The sequence below is a fragment of the Myotis brandtii genome, unplaced genomic scaffold, assembly GCF_000412655.1.
Source record: "Myotis brandtii unplaced genomic scaffold, ASM41265v1 scaffold152, whole genome shotgun sequence".
Taxonomy (NCBI): domain Eukaryota; kingdom Metazoa; phylum Chordata; class Mammalia; order Chiroptera; family Vespertilionidae; genus Myotis; species Myotis brandtii.
Window position 1 is genome coordinate 295,526 of NW_005355502.1, and position 16,042 is coordinate 311,567.

At 46.0% G+C, this 16,042-nt stretch overlaps 1 protein-coding gene and 1 pseudogene across 1 annotated transcript in view; one reads left to right on the plus strand and one right to left on the minus strand.

The window, feature by feature from the left end:
- IQCK (IQ motif containing K) overlaps positions 1 to 16,042 on the plus strand; it is a 131,652-nt gene that overhangs the window by 85,037 nt on the left and 30,573 nt on the right. The window lies entirely within an intron of this gene.
- On the minus strand, positions 13,043 to 15,625 carry LOC102239153 (annotated as a pseudogene).

Here is a 16,042-nt window from a genome sequence, read left to right on the forward strand (position 1 = left end):
GTGGCCGCAGCCCCTGCGACTGACGGTGTGCTGGTTGTCTGTGGAGCCCTCTCAGCCGGCAGCCCTCACCCTCACCCTCGCTGCTGGCTGATCCCAGTGCAGCCTCCTGGCCCAGAAAGTGTGCGATCGCAGGGACAGCCCCCGTGGTGGGCCGGATTGACGTCCTCCTGGCCACACTGCGTGGGTTTGCAGATCTGCACAGGCACAGGCCTCCACTGCACGCATTCTCTCCCCCCACCCCCTCACATGTGAATGTCCCCCAGCATGCTGTCACCCACACGTGCCCACAACTGTCCCAGACCACAGCGCATGCACGTTCCCTCCACCCCTCCGCCACACTTCCGTCAACCCTGGCATGCCTACGTCCCCCACACAACATGCACACGTCTCCTCCAGCATGCTCACGTCCTTTGGAGCGTGTCTGGGTGCTCGGGGTCAGCACCTGTGAGATGACAGTGAGAGGGCAGAGTGGTGACGCCTGTTCTCGTGGAGGCCAGTGTGGTGACAAGATCTCCTCCATGGGGCTAATACAGGTGCTGAGGCGGGAGCAGGTGCGGACAGACACACCTGGTGGGTGCGGGCGGCCGTCACTGAGGTGCCTTCAGTCAGCGTTTGAGATCAGGAACCCAGAGGAGGCGAGGAGTTCCGTCCTCTCAGTGAAACGGTGGGATAGTCGGGGCGACTGCAGAGGAGGAATGTGCACTTTGGGTGCCAGCACCCATGAGCGAAGGCCGCCCTGACTGAGCCTCGCTTGCTTGGGGCCTAGCGCACTCCTGCTGGGCAGCGGGTGACAGGACGTGCTTTTCCGAGTTAATGAGAGAAAACATTGATTCTCCCACTGCCTGCGAAGGTGGAAAGTGGAGTGGGGAGACATGCGGGGAGCGAGCGAGGTTCCCTGTCTGGGGGTTCCAAATCTGCTGTTGGTTCCTTTCACCGCTGACTAGAGGTATACAGGGTGCCCCCCAAAATGTATACACACTTTGAATACCTACTAATTCCAATGGGTTTAAGTATAAGAAAGAAACAACAATGGAGCTGTCATCTGTTAAAAGTGCAGTCAGACATCCCCTGAGGGGATTGGAGAGGGTGCAGGCCCCGTGTATGGATTTTGTGCACTGGGCCTCTAGTTTAAAATAAAAAGTAGAAACAAAGGTGTGGCCCTGCATCTGAGCCCCTAGCAGCTGGCCTGACCAAGGTCCAACTGTCCTGTAGTCTTTCTCTAAAGGGCTAACCAGTGCCCTTCAGGCAAAGTTTATGTGTAAACTGCTAAATCTTAGTGACTTAAAACCAAAAGAATGGACTATTTCCCACGATTCTGTGAGTTAGCTGCTGGCTCCTCCTTGACTCACTCGCAGAGCTGCACTCAGTGGTGACTGGGGGTCTGGGGCCGGAGGACTGGAAGGTTAAACTGGCTGCACCCCCACACCCCCTGTGTCGGGCCTGGTGATGGCTCCTGACTGAGGCCCGCAGGGTTCCATGTGCTCTCGTCCTGCAGTGGCCAGACCTGCCATCTTCCATGATGGAAGGAACATTCCAGGGGTCAGCAATGGAAGCTCCCAGCCTTCTTGAGGCCGGACTCTGGAACTTGCTCCGAGGCTCAAGAGATGCAGGAGCCGGGCATGGATGCCCACGTGACGAGGAGAGGAGCAGAGCTGTGCAGGGGCAGGGCCCAGGGAGCCGGGATTGCTGGGCTCAGCATCAGCCTGCTCACACTCACTAGGCTGCACCCCAGCTCTCTGGGGAGCCTGGCAGTGCACAGATTGCTGGCCTTCCCCACAGAGTGTCCGGGTCAGGAGGCCGGGCCGTGTAGTTCTCAGGCAGTCGGACGCTGCCAGTGTGGGGACTGTGCTTTGAGCCACCGTGGAGGCATTAAGTGTCCAGAGCAGTGGCTCTCGCCCTTGACTGTACACTGGAAACATCTGGGCAGCGGTGACCACGTACATGTCAGCTCTGGGTGTTCGTGCAGGAAGAGGCCAAAGCACTGGGCGGTCATATGGTCTTTGGCATCGCAAACTGGCCTGTAATTTAACCCTATAAATCATCACAAAGTTCACTGAATAGCTTCAGTGCTTTTGCAACTTAGTCATTCCCTGATGAGTTGGGTAAGCAAGTACCAAGAAAAGTTGGAGGAACTTTATCTCAATTGTCACCAAATGAGCTACTGGGGGAAATTCCATTTTTCCAAGTCATACTGTGATATGTCTTTATTATTAAAGGGACTTAGTTTAAAAAAAAAAAAAAAAGGAGTGGCTTCCTGGGAGAGGCCTGTTTAGTCCTGCGCTGGCAAGACCCGCTGGAAGGCAGCTGCCTCCTGAGCGCAGAGCCTTGATTCGGACTCCCAGGACCTGCGGCGATCACTTGGCACCTGGCGAGGAGCGGGTCTAAGCCATCAGTTGGACATCTCCCAAGGGCTCCTGGACTGCAAGAGGGTGCAGGCCAGGCTGAGGGACTCCCCACTCCTGCCCCCTGTGCACATCCTCTAGTTTGAAATGAAGGAAATGAAGAACGATAAAGGGTTTCTGGTCCCAACCAATCCAACCCAGAAGGATATGGGGTAGAGAAGGAAAGCCCTCGCACCCATGTCCTCCCTCCCTGGTAAATCCACACTCTGTGTGCCCTTCCGAGCTTTCAGATAAATCAAGTGTAAAGAAAGAACTTGACTGTAACGAGGCACAGCCAGCTTGCTGACTGCAGTCAGTGCCACCTTCAGTAACCAGGAGCTCCTCCGGTCTGTTCTGCGGAGCGTGTCAGTGTCACAGTGCAGAGACGAAGGGTTTTGTGGCCTTGGGTCGCTGATACAGAGAAGCCTGTGGGAAAGTTGTGTATGATCTTGTTTAGCCCTGAGGAGGGTTTGGGCTTGCCCAGACCAGGGACGTCGAGGGTACCTACTACTCCTATGAGCATGAGACTTTCAGAACTATAGTAAGAACACTGATTTGTAATTGAAAAGATTCTGGTGATTACCTTATGTTCTATGGCATTCATATAGGGCTGCTTTTACTCTGAAATTTGCATAATTATATACTTTATAAGTAATTTTTAATTTTATTTTAACATTTTAATTTATTTCAGAGAGGAAGGGAGAGGGAGAGAGAGAGAAACATCAATGATGAGAATCATTGATCGGCTGCCCCCTGCTGGGGATCGAGCATGCAACCCGGGCATGTGCCATTAACCAGAATCGAACCTGGGACCCTTCGGTCTGCAGGCCGATGCTCTATCCACTGAGCCACACTGGCTAGGACAGTATATGTAATTTTTAAATATATATATTTTAAAGCAAGAGTGGCTTACATTTATAGGCTCAGCTGGAAACTGTCTTCTTTATTTTGGAGAGAAAATCCCTAGTAGCTTTCTTTTTTTTTGTTAATCCTCACCCGAGGATCTTTTTCCATTGATTTTTTTATGGAGAGTGGAAGAGAGAGGGAAAGACAGAGAGAAACATCAATGTGAGAGAAACACATCGATTGGTTGCCTCCTGCACAAGCCCTAACCTGGGCCGGGGAGAAGCCTGCAACCAAGGTACATGCCCCTGGCTAGAATCAAACCTGGAACCCTTTGGTCCGCAGGCCGACGCTCTCTCCACTGAGCTAAACTGGCTAGGGTCTGAGTAGCTTTCTTAAGTAAGGTACCTCCTGCCCTGGGAGAGGACGCAATAGGTAGGACTTGGTTTTCTGAGTTTGAGGAAGCATCTCTCTAACTTCCTCGTGGTGAGAGCTGGGTATGTAACGAACACAAACATTTTCTGGAAGGGAAGGAATTGAGGAAACCCCACCCCGAGATTTCCCCCCAAGATTCTGTGGGATCTTCTGGAAGACGACAGGCCTCTGGATACTAATCCAAGAAGGAGAAAGTTCAAAGGATGTTTCTAAAAACAACAACAACAGCAGCAAAAACCACACACCAATGGCCAACAAGTACATAGAGAGATGCTCAATATCATGACCATTAAGGAAATGGAAATCAAAACCATGGTGAGATTCCACTTCACGCCCGTTAGGATGGCTATCATAATAACTTCTAAAATGAAAATACCAATCCTGGCAAGGATGTGAAGCAAGTAGAACCCTCCTATATTGCTGGTAAAAATATAAAATGATGCAGCCATTGTAAAAGCAATTGGTGGTTTCTCAGTAAGTCAATCCTAAAATTTCCTTGTGACCTAGCCATTCACTTCTAGGTATATACTCAAAAAAATCGAAACTAGCTGTTCAAACAAAGACTTGTACACACCTCCATCGCAGCTATAGTCACAGTAGTGAAAAGGTAGAACTACGCACGTGCCCAGCAGTGGTGAATGGATAAACAAGGGTCCTGCTGCCCTGCGATGTGAAAGAATGCAGACACCAAGGCAACATCAGATGATCCCGTTTATGTGAAAGGCAGATCCGTTGACTGTGGGTCTGAGGATGAAGAACCGTCTGTGGAAACAAATGGATCCGTGGAGGGCAGGGGCCGAGGAGAGGAGTGTGAGCAGTGGCTGCTTGATGTGTGTGGGTCTCCTTTCGGGATGAAAGGCTTATGAACCAGATGGTGGTGGCGGTTGCCCAGCACTGGGAAGGCACTAATGCCACTGAACTGTGCCCTTTAGAATAGTTAACATGGTAAATTTTGTTCTGTGTATTTTTTCACAATTTTAAAATCAGGGTTACTGGTGCCTCCAATGAAAATATAGTGGGAGAGGGGCAGCGGGCTCCCAGATTACCAAGAGAGAAGGCAGAGCCGACCATGGAGGAGGAGGAAGGCAGTGGGGGCTCTGGGCTGTGAGGTGGTTGATGGGAACCCGACTCAGTCCAGGCCTGGGGGATGGCTTGTGTCCTAGAGGCTGGTTGAGTGAGTGCCTCTAAAGAGTTGAAACTCAAAAACTTACAGTGATCACAGTAGGAGCCTGGATCCAATGCCCAGAGTGGGAAGTCACAAGACCCAGCAGCAATCCAGAAGAGCAGGGGCTGGGCCTGACTTTGTAACCTCACCACACACAGCAGAACTGGGAGGAGCTGCCCCGCTAAGCAGCCTGTGCCCCCCTCCTCGCCACCATGGCTGAGAGAGCAGTTCCTGGAGGTCAGACCCGCAGGTCTGAGCTGGGCTACAGGCCAGGAGGAGGCCCCTCAGGGCACTGGGGTTCGCGGTGGACAGGCAGGGCCACTGCCTGGAGAGCGAGGCCCGGCTTGTGCTACAGTGTGCGATCCCAGGATGAGTGACTCTTTCCCCGGACACCAGGCTGCCCTCACTCCAGTGAACAGAGCCCATCACACGGGGATGCCAGCGAATGGGGCAGTGTTTATCTATCTCTATAAAAGGCTAATATGCTAAGTGTCCAACCATCTTGGTAATGATGTCACGTAGCAATGCCCTGCTTCCTCTTCCTAGCGACTAGCCTCAGGTGGAAACATTTTACACTTTAACCAAATGTCTGTGAAGCATTTTCCTGTGCCTCATCTCATTTGATCCTCACAGAAGTCCTGGAGTGGGTAGATAGGAGACTCAGTAGAATCCTATTTTCTTTTCATTAGCCGGAAAGTGGAAATTTAGAAAGTTTAGAAACTTGACCCGACTGAAAAGAAGAAATGGTGGACCTTGAAAATGACTTCAGGTTTTCTCACTGCGCAGAATATAGTCAAACACTGCTGCAGTTAAATATTTTACCCTTTGTTCTCCCTGCGTGGTCTACAATAATAATCTGCTTCGTGTTGATATTTACTGCTGTGTTGCTGACAATTACCTGAAAGAGAAGTTGGGGTGCTTCACTGGGTTGGGAAAAGTTTGGCTAAACCAGAAAGTAGGTCTAATTAAGCAAGTTTATCTATATACATAAAGCTCTCACTGGCACCAATCGCACACATGTGTTTGATCTGTCATTGTCGATTGTGAATTTGGTTGTTTTTGTTGACATTCTGAAGCTGAAAGAAAGTGGCAGCAGCACACGGAAGTAACAATGGTGGTTAAATATGATTATAATAGTAAGCTGGGTAGATATAATTATCCCCGTGTAACCGAAGTTGCTGTCATATTCAGAAATGAAGATGGAGGACCTCCTTTTGAAAGGGACTTGCTCATTCATTGTAAACCAGATCCAAATAATCCAAATGCCACTAAAATGAAACAAATCAATATCCTGTTTCCTACATTAGATGCAATGACATATCCTATTCTTTTTCCACATGGTGAAAAAGGCTGGGGAACAGATATTGCATTAAGACTCAGAGACAACAGTGTAATCGACAATAATACTAGACAAAATGTAAGGACACAAGTCACACAAATGCAGTATTAAAAGATTACAACCTAACATAATTGAAACTGAAGTATTAACAGGATCTGCGGAGGAGAGGTTGTTCTGATTCAAAGAATTGATTTCTCCCCGTCCGACACTGGCCTCAGTGTTAGAATAAGTTTAATTAATTTATCAGTCATTGTTTATGTCAATCTTGTTTTTATATAACGTTTTTGTTCTTTTTATATCATGTCTTTGTTGTTTTTATATCATGTTGTTATTGTTTATTTATTAATCAATTTATATATTATTTTCATATACATTTTACTAATTTTCTTTCATCTCTGACACTTCTATTATAGAGAAAGGGTGAATAACGATATTAAAATATTTCTTCAAATTAATTTTCTTTCAATGTGCATGAATTTGTGTACTGGGCCACTAGTCTATACTAATAATAGACTAGGGCCGTCACAACCAGATGGACGACAGGTCACCATGAGGGGACCCCGCCTGGATCAGGAGCGTGGCCGGCCTTCAAACCACTGGTGGCCGCTAGCCCAGGCTGGCCCAGCACCCCAGAGGGGATCCCCGCCATAATCAGGGGTGCTGCTGGCCTGCAAAATGCTGGCGGCCCCTCACCCAGGCCGGGGCGCGCTGAAGGCTGGGTGTGTGCGGTGCAGTCTTTTAAAAATAAAGGAAGGGCAGCTTCTTGAAGTGCAGTCACTGAGGCAGCTCCGCGCAGGCACACCGGACCCACTGCCAGGCGCAGGAAAGCGGAGTCCAGGCAGGAGCGGCCCGAGTGTGTGTGGCCGGGTGGCCTTGGGTGTCCTGCAGATGGACGGACTGTGCTGGACAGACCAAGCTGGATGGCGCCGGTGGGCTGTGCCGAGGGCTGCAGAGGTCGGAGCTGTTAGGGCAGTGGCTCGAGGGGTCAGCAAGGCTGGGGTGCTAGGTAGGCCCCAGGTCTTTGGGCGCCTCCGGGGGAGCGTGGCTGTCCAGAGTGGGAGAAAAAGCCCTTTTTTCTGGAAGAACGCGGATGGTTTAAAAGTGCATAGAGAAACTGCAGTGGTACCTACATGGCTATGTCAGTTCCCCGAGCCGCCTGTTGGTGCCCGACTGCAGGCTTCACTGGGGGCGTAGGCCCGGACGTGGGCCAGGTTGTGGGCCAGGACGTGGCCTTGGCAGTGGACTCACTCCCGGCATCACCTCAGCATCACGACTTTACGACGTCACCCTCAAGTGGCCATCGCTGCTGGTCTGTGGGCCCCGGTGAGCCGGCGCCGTGCGTGCTCAGGGCAGCACTCTCTGTGTTTCCGTTGAAAGGACACCGTATGTGATGGGTGCTGTTGATTCCTGAAGGTTGAAATGGGGCAGCCTGAACTTGCTTACGACGCAATCTTTTCTCCGTATTTAACGCACAGTCTTCTCGGGCTCAGGGAACCGGCATCCACTGGAGCGCCAGCTTGGCCATCCCACACAGCCAGACGCCACAAGGAAGCGCAGAAATGCCAAAGCCCCAACGGAACCCATCACGAAACAGACCCCAGTTCACATACTGGAGCGGAAACAAGAAAACAGTGGCACCTGTTAGACCTCAGCTGGCACTGTGCCTGCGGGTCTGTCTGCAGGGTTCCTGCACCCTGGCCGTGGCCCAATGGCCGAGGACGCTCTGCAAACCTTGATTCTGGAGTTATGGATCTTAGCAAGTAGGCAGGTGCACAAGGTGTAGTCGAAAGTGGCAAGGTTAGACTGTGTGTGAGTGTGTGCATTTATACACATATATGCCCATTTCCCCCAGTCTTTTTTTTTTTAGTTATTTTATTTGAAATGTGACAAAATTAATATAAGATTTCAGAATTATAAGATCAAAACTTTAAAGGAAAAATATTGGTTTGGTGCTTTAAAATAACATAAAAAACAGTATCCTGTTTCCTACATTAGATGTAATGACGTATCCTATTCTTTTCCCACATGGTGAACGGATATTGCATTAAGACTCAGAGAAGACAGTGTAATTGACAATAATACTAGATTCCATGGATGATGTCTAAAAGGAAAATTTTCCCATCAAATTTCCTAAAAATATTACTCCTTCGGGAATGCCGTGTCTAAATTAGAATTGAAAGTAGGTGCAATTATCATGCTACTGAGAAATCTTAATAGTAAATGGGGTCTTTGTAATGGTACTAGATTTATTATCAAAAGATTACAACCTAACATAATTGAAACTGAAGTATTAACAGGATCTGCGGAGGAGAGGTTGTTCTGATTCAAAGAATTGATTTCTCCCCGTCCGACACTGGCCTCAGTGTTAGAATAAGTTTAATTAATTTATCAGTCATTGTTTATGTCAATCTTGTTTTTATATAACGTTTTTGTTCTTTTTATATCATGTCTTTGTTGTTTTTATATCATGTTGTTATTGTTTATTTATTAATCAATTTATATATTATTTTCATATACATTTTACTAATTTTCTTTCATCTCTGACACTTCTATTATAGAGAAAGGGTGAATAACGATATTAAAATATTTCTTCAAATTAATTTTCTTTCAATGTGCATGAATTTGTGTACTGGGCCACTAGTCTATACTAATAATAGACTAGGGCCGTCACAACCAGATGGACGACAGGTCACCATGAGGGGACCCCGCCTGGATCAGGAGCGTGGCCGGCCTTCAAACCACTGGTGGCCGCTAGCCCAGGCTGGCCCAGCACCCCAGAGGGGATCCCCGCCATAATCAGGGGTGCTGCTGGCCTGCAAAATGCTGGCGGCCCCTCACCCAGGCCGGGGCGCGCTGAAGGCTGGGTGTGTGCGGTGCAGTCTTTTAAAAATAAAGGAAGGGCAGCTTCTTGAAGTGCAGTCACTGAGGCAGCTCCGCGCAGGCACACCGGACCCACTGCCAGGCGCAGGAAAGCGGAGTCCAGGCAGGAGCGGCCCGAGTGTGTGTGGCCGGGTGGCCTTGGGTGTCCTGCAGATGGACGGACTGTGCTGGACAGACCAAGCTGGATGGCGCCGGTGGGCTGTGCCGAGGGCTGCAGAGGTCGGAGCTGTTAGGGCAGTGGCTCGAGGGGTCAGCAAGGCTGGGGTGCTAGGTAGGCCCCAGGTCTTTGGGCGCCTCCGGGGGAGCGTGGCTGTCCAGAGTGGGAGAAAAAGCCCTTTTTTCTGGAAGAACGCGGATGGTTTAAAAGTGCATAGAGAAACTGCAGTGGTACCTACATGGCTATGTCAGTTCCCCGAGCCGCCTGTTGGTGCCCGACTGCAGGCTTCACTGGGGGCGTAGGCCCGGACGTGGGCCAGGTTGTGGGCCAGGACGTGGCCTTGGCAGTGGACTCACTCCCGGCATCACCTCAGCATCACGACTTTACGACGTCACCCTCAAGTGGCCATCGCTGCTGGTCTGTGGGCCCCGGTGAGCCGGCGCCGTGCGTGCTCAGGGCAGCACTCTCTGTGTTTCCGTTGAAAGGACACCGTATGTGATGGGTGCTGTTGATTCCTGAAGGTTGAAATGGGGCAGCCTGAACTTGCTTACGACGCAATCTTTTCTCCGTATTTAACGCACAGTCTTCTCGGGCTCAGGGAACCGGCATCCACTGGAGCGCCAGCTTGGCCATCCCACACAGCCAGACGCCACAAGGAAGCGCAGAAATGCCAAAGCCCCAACGGAACCCATCACGAAACAGACCCCAGTTCACATACTGGAGCGGAAACAAGAAAACAGTGGCACCTGTTAGACCTCAGCTGGCACTGTGCCTGCGGGTCTGTCTGCAGGGTTCCTGCACCCTGGCCGTGGCCCAATGGCCGAGGACGCTCTGCAAACCTTGATTCTGGAGTTATGGATCTTAGCAAGTAGGCAGGTGCACAAGGTGTAGTCGAAAGTGGCAAGGTTAGACTGTGTGTGAGTGTGTGCATTTATACACATATATGCCCATTTCCCCCAGTCTTTTTTTTTTTAGTTATTTTATTTGAAATGTGACAAAATTAATATAAGATTTCAGAATTATAAGATCAAAACTTTAAAGGAAAAATATTGGTTTGGTGCTTTAAAATAACATAAAAAGGAAGCATGATAGAGGGTACTCAAAATCTAAGTCATTTGCAATAAAAAAAATCTTAAAATCTAAATTATTTTGCAAATGAAGAATGTCAAATTTCTACTTTTATTATAAAAACGGACATTTTCAGACTACACATATAACACTTTAAAATATCCAACTGTTCATAAATGACTCTGAAGGAACTGCTAATTCATCCATTTTGTGAAAATGCATTTTTAATATGGTCAACTATATTTGGTTTTAAATAAGCTACAATTTAATGATATATTAACACTCTTTATGAAGTTGCTTCCTAAATCACAGTCCAAAATATCTCCACCACTTAGTTTGGTCTATTAGGTCAATTAAACATTGTAAAATCTAGCATTTACATAATGATAACTTGTCAAAGTATGAAACCTCACACTGAACTTCTGAACGTTTTGAGTTTTGTTTACAATTATTAAAAATCAGAGGAAGGGGCATAAAGGATTACATCACAAGATTATGAAATGGGTAATAGAGAAGCCTGTAAAATAAGCAGAAAAGCACAGCAATAAGGCTGGTGTTTGCATACCATGTATGTGCTGTAGTTTTTAGGCACAACAAGTTAAGGGTTAAATTGACATTTTTAGTTCTTTATACCCAATGAATTTAAAATATAGCTCGTATTTTTCCAAATATATTTAACAACCCAATATATCTTAACTAAATTCCTTTTATAAATCCTATAGTGCAAGCAATATGAAATATTCTAAAAGCAGAAGAAATTATTTTGATTAATTCATTAGATATTCCTATATGCATGGGTGAGTAATCTGGATACAGCTAGAAAACTCCCATTACATCACCCAGAATATAAACAGCACTGCAAACAAACAGGCACAACAGTGTCATCCTGGGTAAGAAGCTAAAAGTGAAAGAAAAAAATACATATTTATATATATACACAAAAGTACATATCCCCTAAGTATAACGTAGTGACTATAGTTACTATAAAGCTAATTTGTCCCTCTCAAATAGTATATTTTACAGATTATTTGTAAAGATATCACCATATTTATAGTATAGATCTCTTTAAAAATAATACATTTCAATAAAAAAAACTATTGTGAATTTTCCTTTTTATACAGATTCAGTAGTATTTTCAAGCAAGCGTGGCTGTCCAGAGTGGGAGAAAAAGCCCTTTTTTCTGGAAGAACGCGGATGGTTTAAAAGTGCATAGAGAAACTGCAGTGGTACCTACATGGCTATGTCAGTTCCCCGAGCCGCCTGTTGGTGCCCGACTGCAGGCTTCACTGGGGGCGTAGGCCCGGACGTGGGCCAGGTTGTGGGCCAGGACGTGGCCTTGGCAGTGGACTCACTCCCGGCATCACCTCAGCATCACGACTTTACGACGTCACCCTCAAGTGGCCATCGCTGCTGGTCTGTGGGCCCCGGTGAGCCGGCGCCGTGCGTGCTCAGGGCAGCACTCTCTGTGTTTCCGTTGAAAGGACACCGTATGTGATGGGTGCTGTTGATTCCTGAAGGTTGAAATGGGGCAGCCTGAACTTGCTTACGACGCAATCTTTTCTCCGTATTTAACGCACAGTCTTCTCGGGCTCAGGGAACCGGCATCCACTGGAGCGCCAGCTTGGCCATCCCACACAGCCAGACGCCACAAGGAAGCGCAGAAATGCCAAAGCCCCAACGGAACCCATCACGAAACAGACCCCAGTTCACATACTGGAGCGGAAACAAGAAAACAGTGGCACCTGTTAGACCTCAGCTGGCACTGTGCCTGCGGGTCTGTCTGCAGGGTTCCTGCACCCTGGCCGTGGCCCAATGGCCGAGGACGCTCTGCAAACCTTGATTCTGGAGTTATGGATCTTAGCAAGTAGGCAGGTGCACAAGGTGTAGTCGAAAGTGGCAAGGTTAGACTGTGTGTGAGTGTGTGCATTTATACACATATATGCCCATTTCCCCCAGTCTTTTTTTTTTTAGTTATTTTATTTGAAATGTGACAAAATTAATATAAGATTTCAGAATTATAAGATCAAAACTTTAAAGGAAAAATATTGGTTTGGTGCTTTAAAATAACATAAAAAGGAAGCATGATAGAGGGTACTCAAAATCTAAGTCATTTGCAATAAAAAAAATCTTAAAATCTAAATTATTTTACAAATGAAGATTGTCAATTTCTACTTTTATTATAAAAACGGACATTTTCAGACTACACATATAACACTTTAAAATATCCACCTGTTCATAAATGACTCTGAAGGAACTGCTAATTCATCCATTTTGTGAAAATGCATTTTTAATATGGTCAACTAGATTTGGTTTTAAATAAGCTACGATTTAATGATATATTAACACTCTTTATGAAGTTGCTTCCTAAATCACAGTCCAAAATATCTCCACCACTTAGTTTGGTCTATTAGGTCAATTAAACATTGTAAAATCTAGCATTTACATAATGATAACTTGTCAAAGTATGAAACCTCACACTGAACTTCTGAAAGTTTTGAGTTTTTTTTACAATTATTAAAAATCAGAGGAAGGGGCATAAAGGATTAAATCACAAGATTATGAAATGGGTAATAGAGAAGCCTGTAAAATAAGCAGAAAAGCACAGCAATAAGGCTGGTGTTTGCATACCATGTATGTGCTGTAGTTTTTAGGCACAACAAGTTAAGGGTTAAATTGACATCCAGACTGCGAGAGGGCACAGGCCGGGCTGGGGGACCCCCCTCCCCCCGCCCCCCGAGTGCACAAATTTTTGTGCACCGGGCCTCTAGTTTCATTATAAATACTGGGTCTGTGCCTCTTCAAGAAGATAGGACAGCTTTTTTCAGCTTCTCGATTTCGACCTCTAGATTACTTCTCAGAGCCTTCTCTTCTTCCAAATCTTTTCATAGTTTTTCCAGTTCTTTCCCGTGCTCCTTTTTCAGTGCTTCCACAATGCACAGCAGTTCAATCATCTCAGCTTTAATTTCTTTCAGGGAATTTTTTTCCCATCGTCTGCTTCTAATTTAGCTTTGATTTCTGATGGAGTTAAAAAACTAGCCGCATTTGGTTTTGAAGGACTTGGAGGTGTTGAAAGGTACAGAGATGGCTTTGGAGAGTTGCAAGAATCTTTTTTAAATTCAGATGGCTTTATGTTGGCACTATCTTCTTCTTTGGGTGACTTCAAGATTTTGTCTGGGCTTTGAGTTGGAGAATGCCCGCCATTGAAGCGGCCAGGCAACCTTCTTCCAGGCATCTTCGGTCTGTTTGCAGTGAGATGGAGTAAGTTTTCTGAGGAAGCTATGTCATCAAAATTCACAATATCTGTTTCTTTAAAGCTCCTAATTGTAAATGAATCTAGATCTACTGATTTTGGTCTAAGTGGTGACTGTTCAGAATCTAACTTTGGTTTTGATACTGGCTCAGTTTCAAATTTTGATGAAATGGCAGGCACTTCCCCATTGATCCTGGCTACAGGTGGTAGTGGAGGAACTGGTTTCTCAGGTCGCTTTGGGTACACTGTTCCAGAAGATCTCAATAAATCATTGGCTTTGGTGGGTGGAGTAGGCTTCTTGGGTAGAACTTGTGGAGCAGCTGGTTTAGAAGGTTTCTAGTCCAGCATGGACTTTTCATCTCTTTCTTCAGGCTTTACAGGAAAATACTTTTTCTCTGTAGATATCAGCTCAGGCTTTGGGGCTGGACCCTTAGCAGGAGGTGGTGGTTTCTTTGGTTTTGAAAAGTCCTTATCCAGTTCATTTAACTGAACAGCAAAATTGTCCGGAAATACTCCTTCTTTACCATTAAGTTCACCCTTCCACCAGCCAGTTTCTCCAGTCTCCTTACTTATCAAGTGGATTATGTCTCCCTCTTTAAAAGTAAGTTCATCTTCATTAGTACCTTCATAGGCAAATAACGCTCTACAATATTCCTTAGCTTTTGTTTTACCTTCAGTGTCTGATTTTGTTATCTACGTGTTCTGAGTTCTGGATCCTAGTGACTGTATGATTGAGGGCTTTTCTGATTTTTTCTCTTCTGTTTCACTACTGGATGCTCTTGTCCTAAGTTTCACAGAGCCTTCTTTAAAAATATCTCCAAATCCAATCCCTCGAATTTTCTTTGGCTGTGTCACCGATCCGGGTGCAGTTTCATTCCCATTCCCCTGAGAGGGGAAAGATAAGGTGGGCCCAGTCCAAACAGATTCTGAAAGAATAATTCGTTTTTGAAGAATGACAAGAAAATCTTGATACTCCCCCTGCCTTCCATAGTGTTTACATTATATGCCTCCTAATAAAAAATGTCAAATAAAAATAATAAATTAAATGACTGAGCACTAACATATTCCAAAGAGTAAGATATACTTTATCCTGATGTTTTTCTGGATGTTGTGTGAAACAATAACAATTTAGGTATTTTCAATTAGTAAAATGCTAATTAAGAAATCCAAGAAATCATAATATACAAAATCCTTAACAAGAGCATGTCAAATTTACAGCTTCTGTGCCCAGCCAGTGTGGCTCAGTGGTTGAGCATTAACCCAGTGGTTCTCAACCTTCCTAATGCCCCGACCCTTTAATACAGTTCCTCATGTTGTGATGATCCCCAACCATAAAATGATTTTCGTTGCTACTTCATAACTGTAATTTTGCTACTGTTATGAATCGTAATGTAAATATCTGATATGCAGGATGTGAAATTTTATTTCTACATATAAGACAATGAGATATTAAGTCATTAAAGATTCATTTTAAAGTCTGTATCTTAAAATTTTTATTAAAAAAGAAAACCTGCAAATAAACTTGCAAAAAACTGTTACAAAAAATTAACATCCTTACAAAGCATTTTTCTGATATCCAGAGCATTAATTCTAACTGCTGCTTGATCTCTAACACGTTTTCCTTACCTCATCATTAATATCAATAATATCTCCCACTTTCAACTCCAGTTCATCATCATTTTGTGGAATGTACTCAAACAGAACCTTACATTGCCGCTTCTTGATCTTTTTTAAAATGTTTTTAGTTGGTGGATGTGGCTGAATTCCTCCAGCTGGAAGTCCATAGGTGCTTATTCGTTGTACAAGACTTGCTACATTCCCATGCCTTTCCCGTCTGATGGGCAAATTGTCATCCTTGGATTCTGTTCCTCTCTTAATTTCCTTAACAAAATTATCAGGAAACATTCCTCTTCTCCCATTTAGTTCTCCTTCTAGCCACCCTTCCTCCTGTAGTTTTTTCACATTCCTGATGATTTCCCCAACTCGAATAGTTAATTCATCATCATGCACAGCATCATAGTCATTCTCCACAATATAGTCAACCATGCTGGGGGCCCCCGCGGGGAGAAGCCCGGCGCCGCCGCTCCTCCTCCAGCTGCTCGCGCCGCCGCTCCCCAGTCTTTTTCTGAGCTGTTTGAGAGCATGCTCTACACATGACAGGCTGCCCGGATACTCCCCTGTGTATTTCCCAAAAGCAGACACTCCTGCATAACAATTCTCCACCGAACCACGTGAGGAAATCTCCATTCAAACAGTATTAAGGTTCAATCCACAGACCCCATTTGAATTCTGACAACTGTGTCAACAATGTTCCCCACTCTCCACCCCCAGGATCCCATCCACCTAGGATGGGTCCTCTGTCATTCCTGTCCCGGACAGTTTTTCAGTTTTAATTAAAAATCATAGACTTAGCCCTTAAAAAAATTTTAAATAAATAAAAATAAAGAAAGACCCGCTGGTGCTCTAAGTTAGGAGCCAGTGGTGGTCCCAGATTGGAGAGGGTGCAGGCTGGGCTGAGGAACAG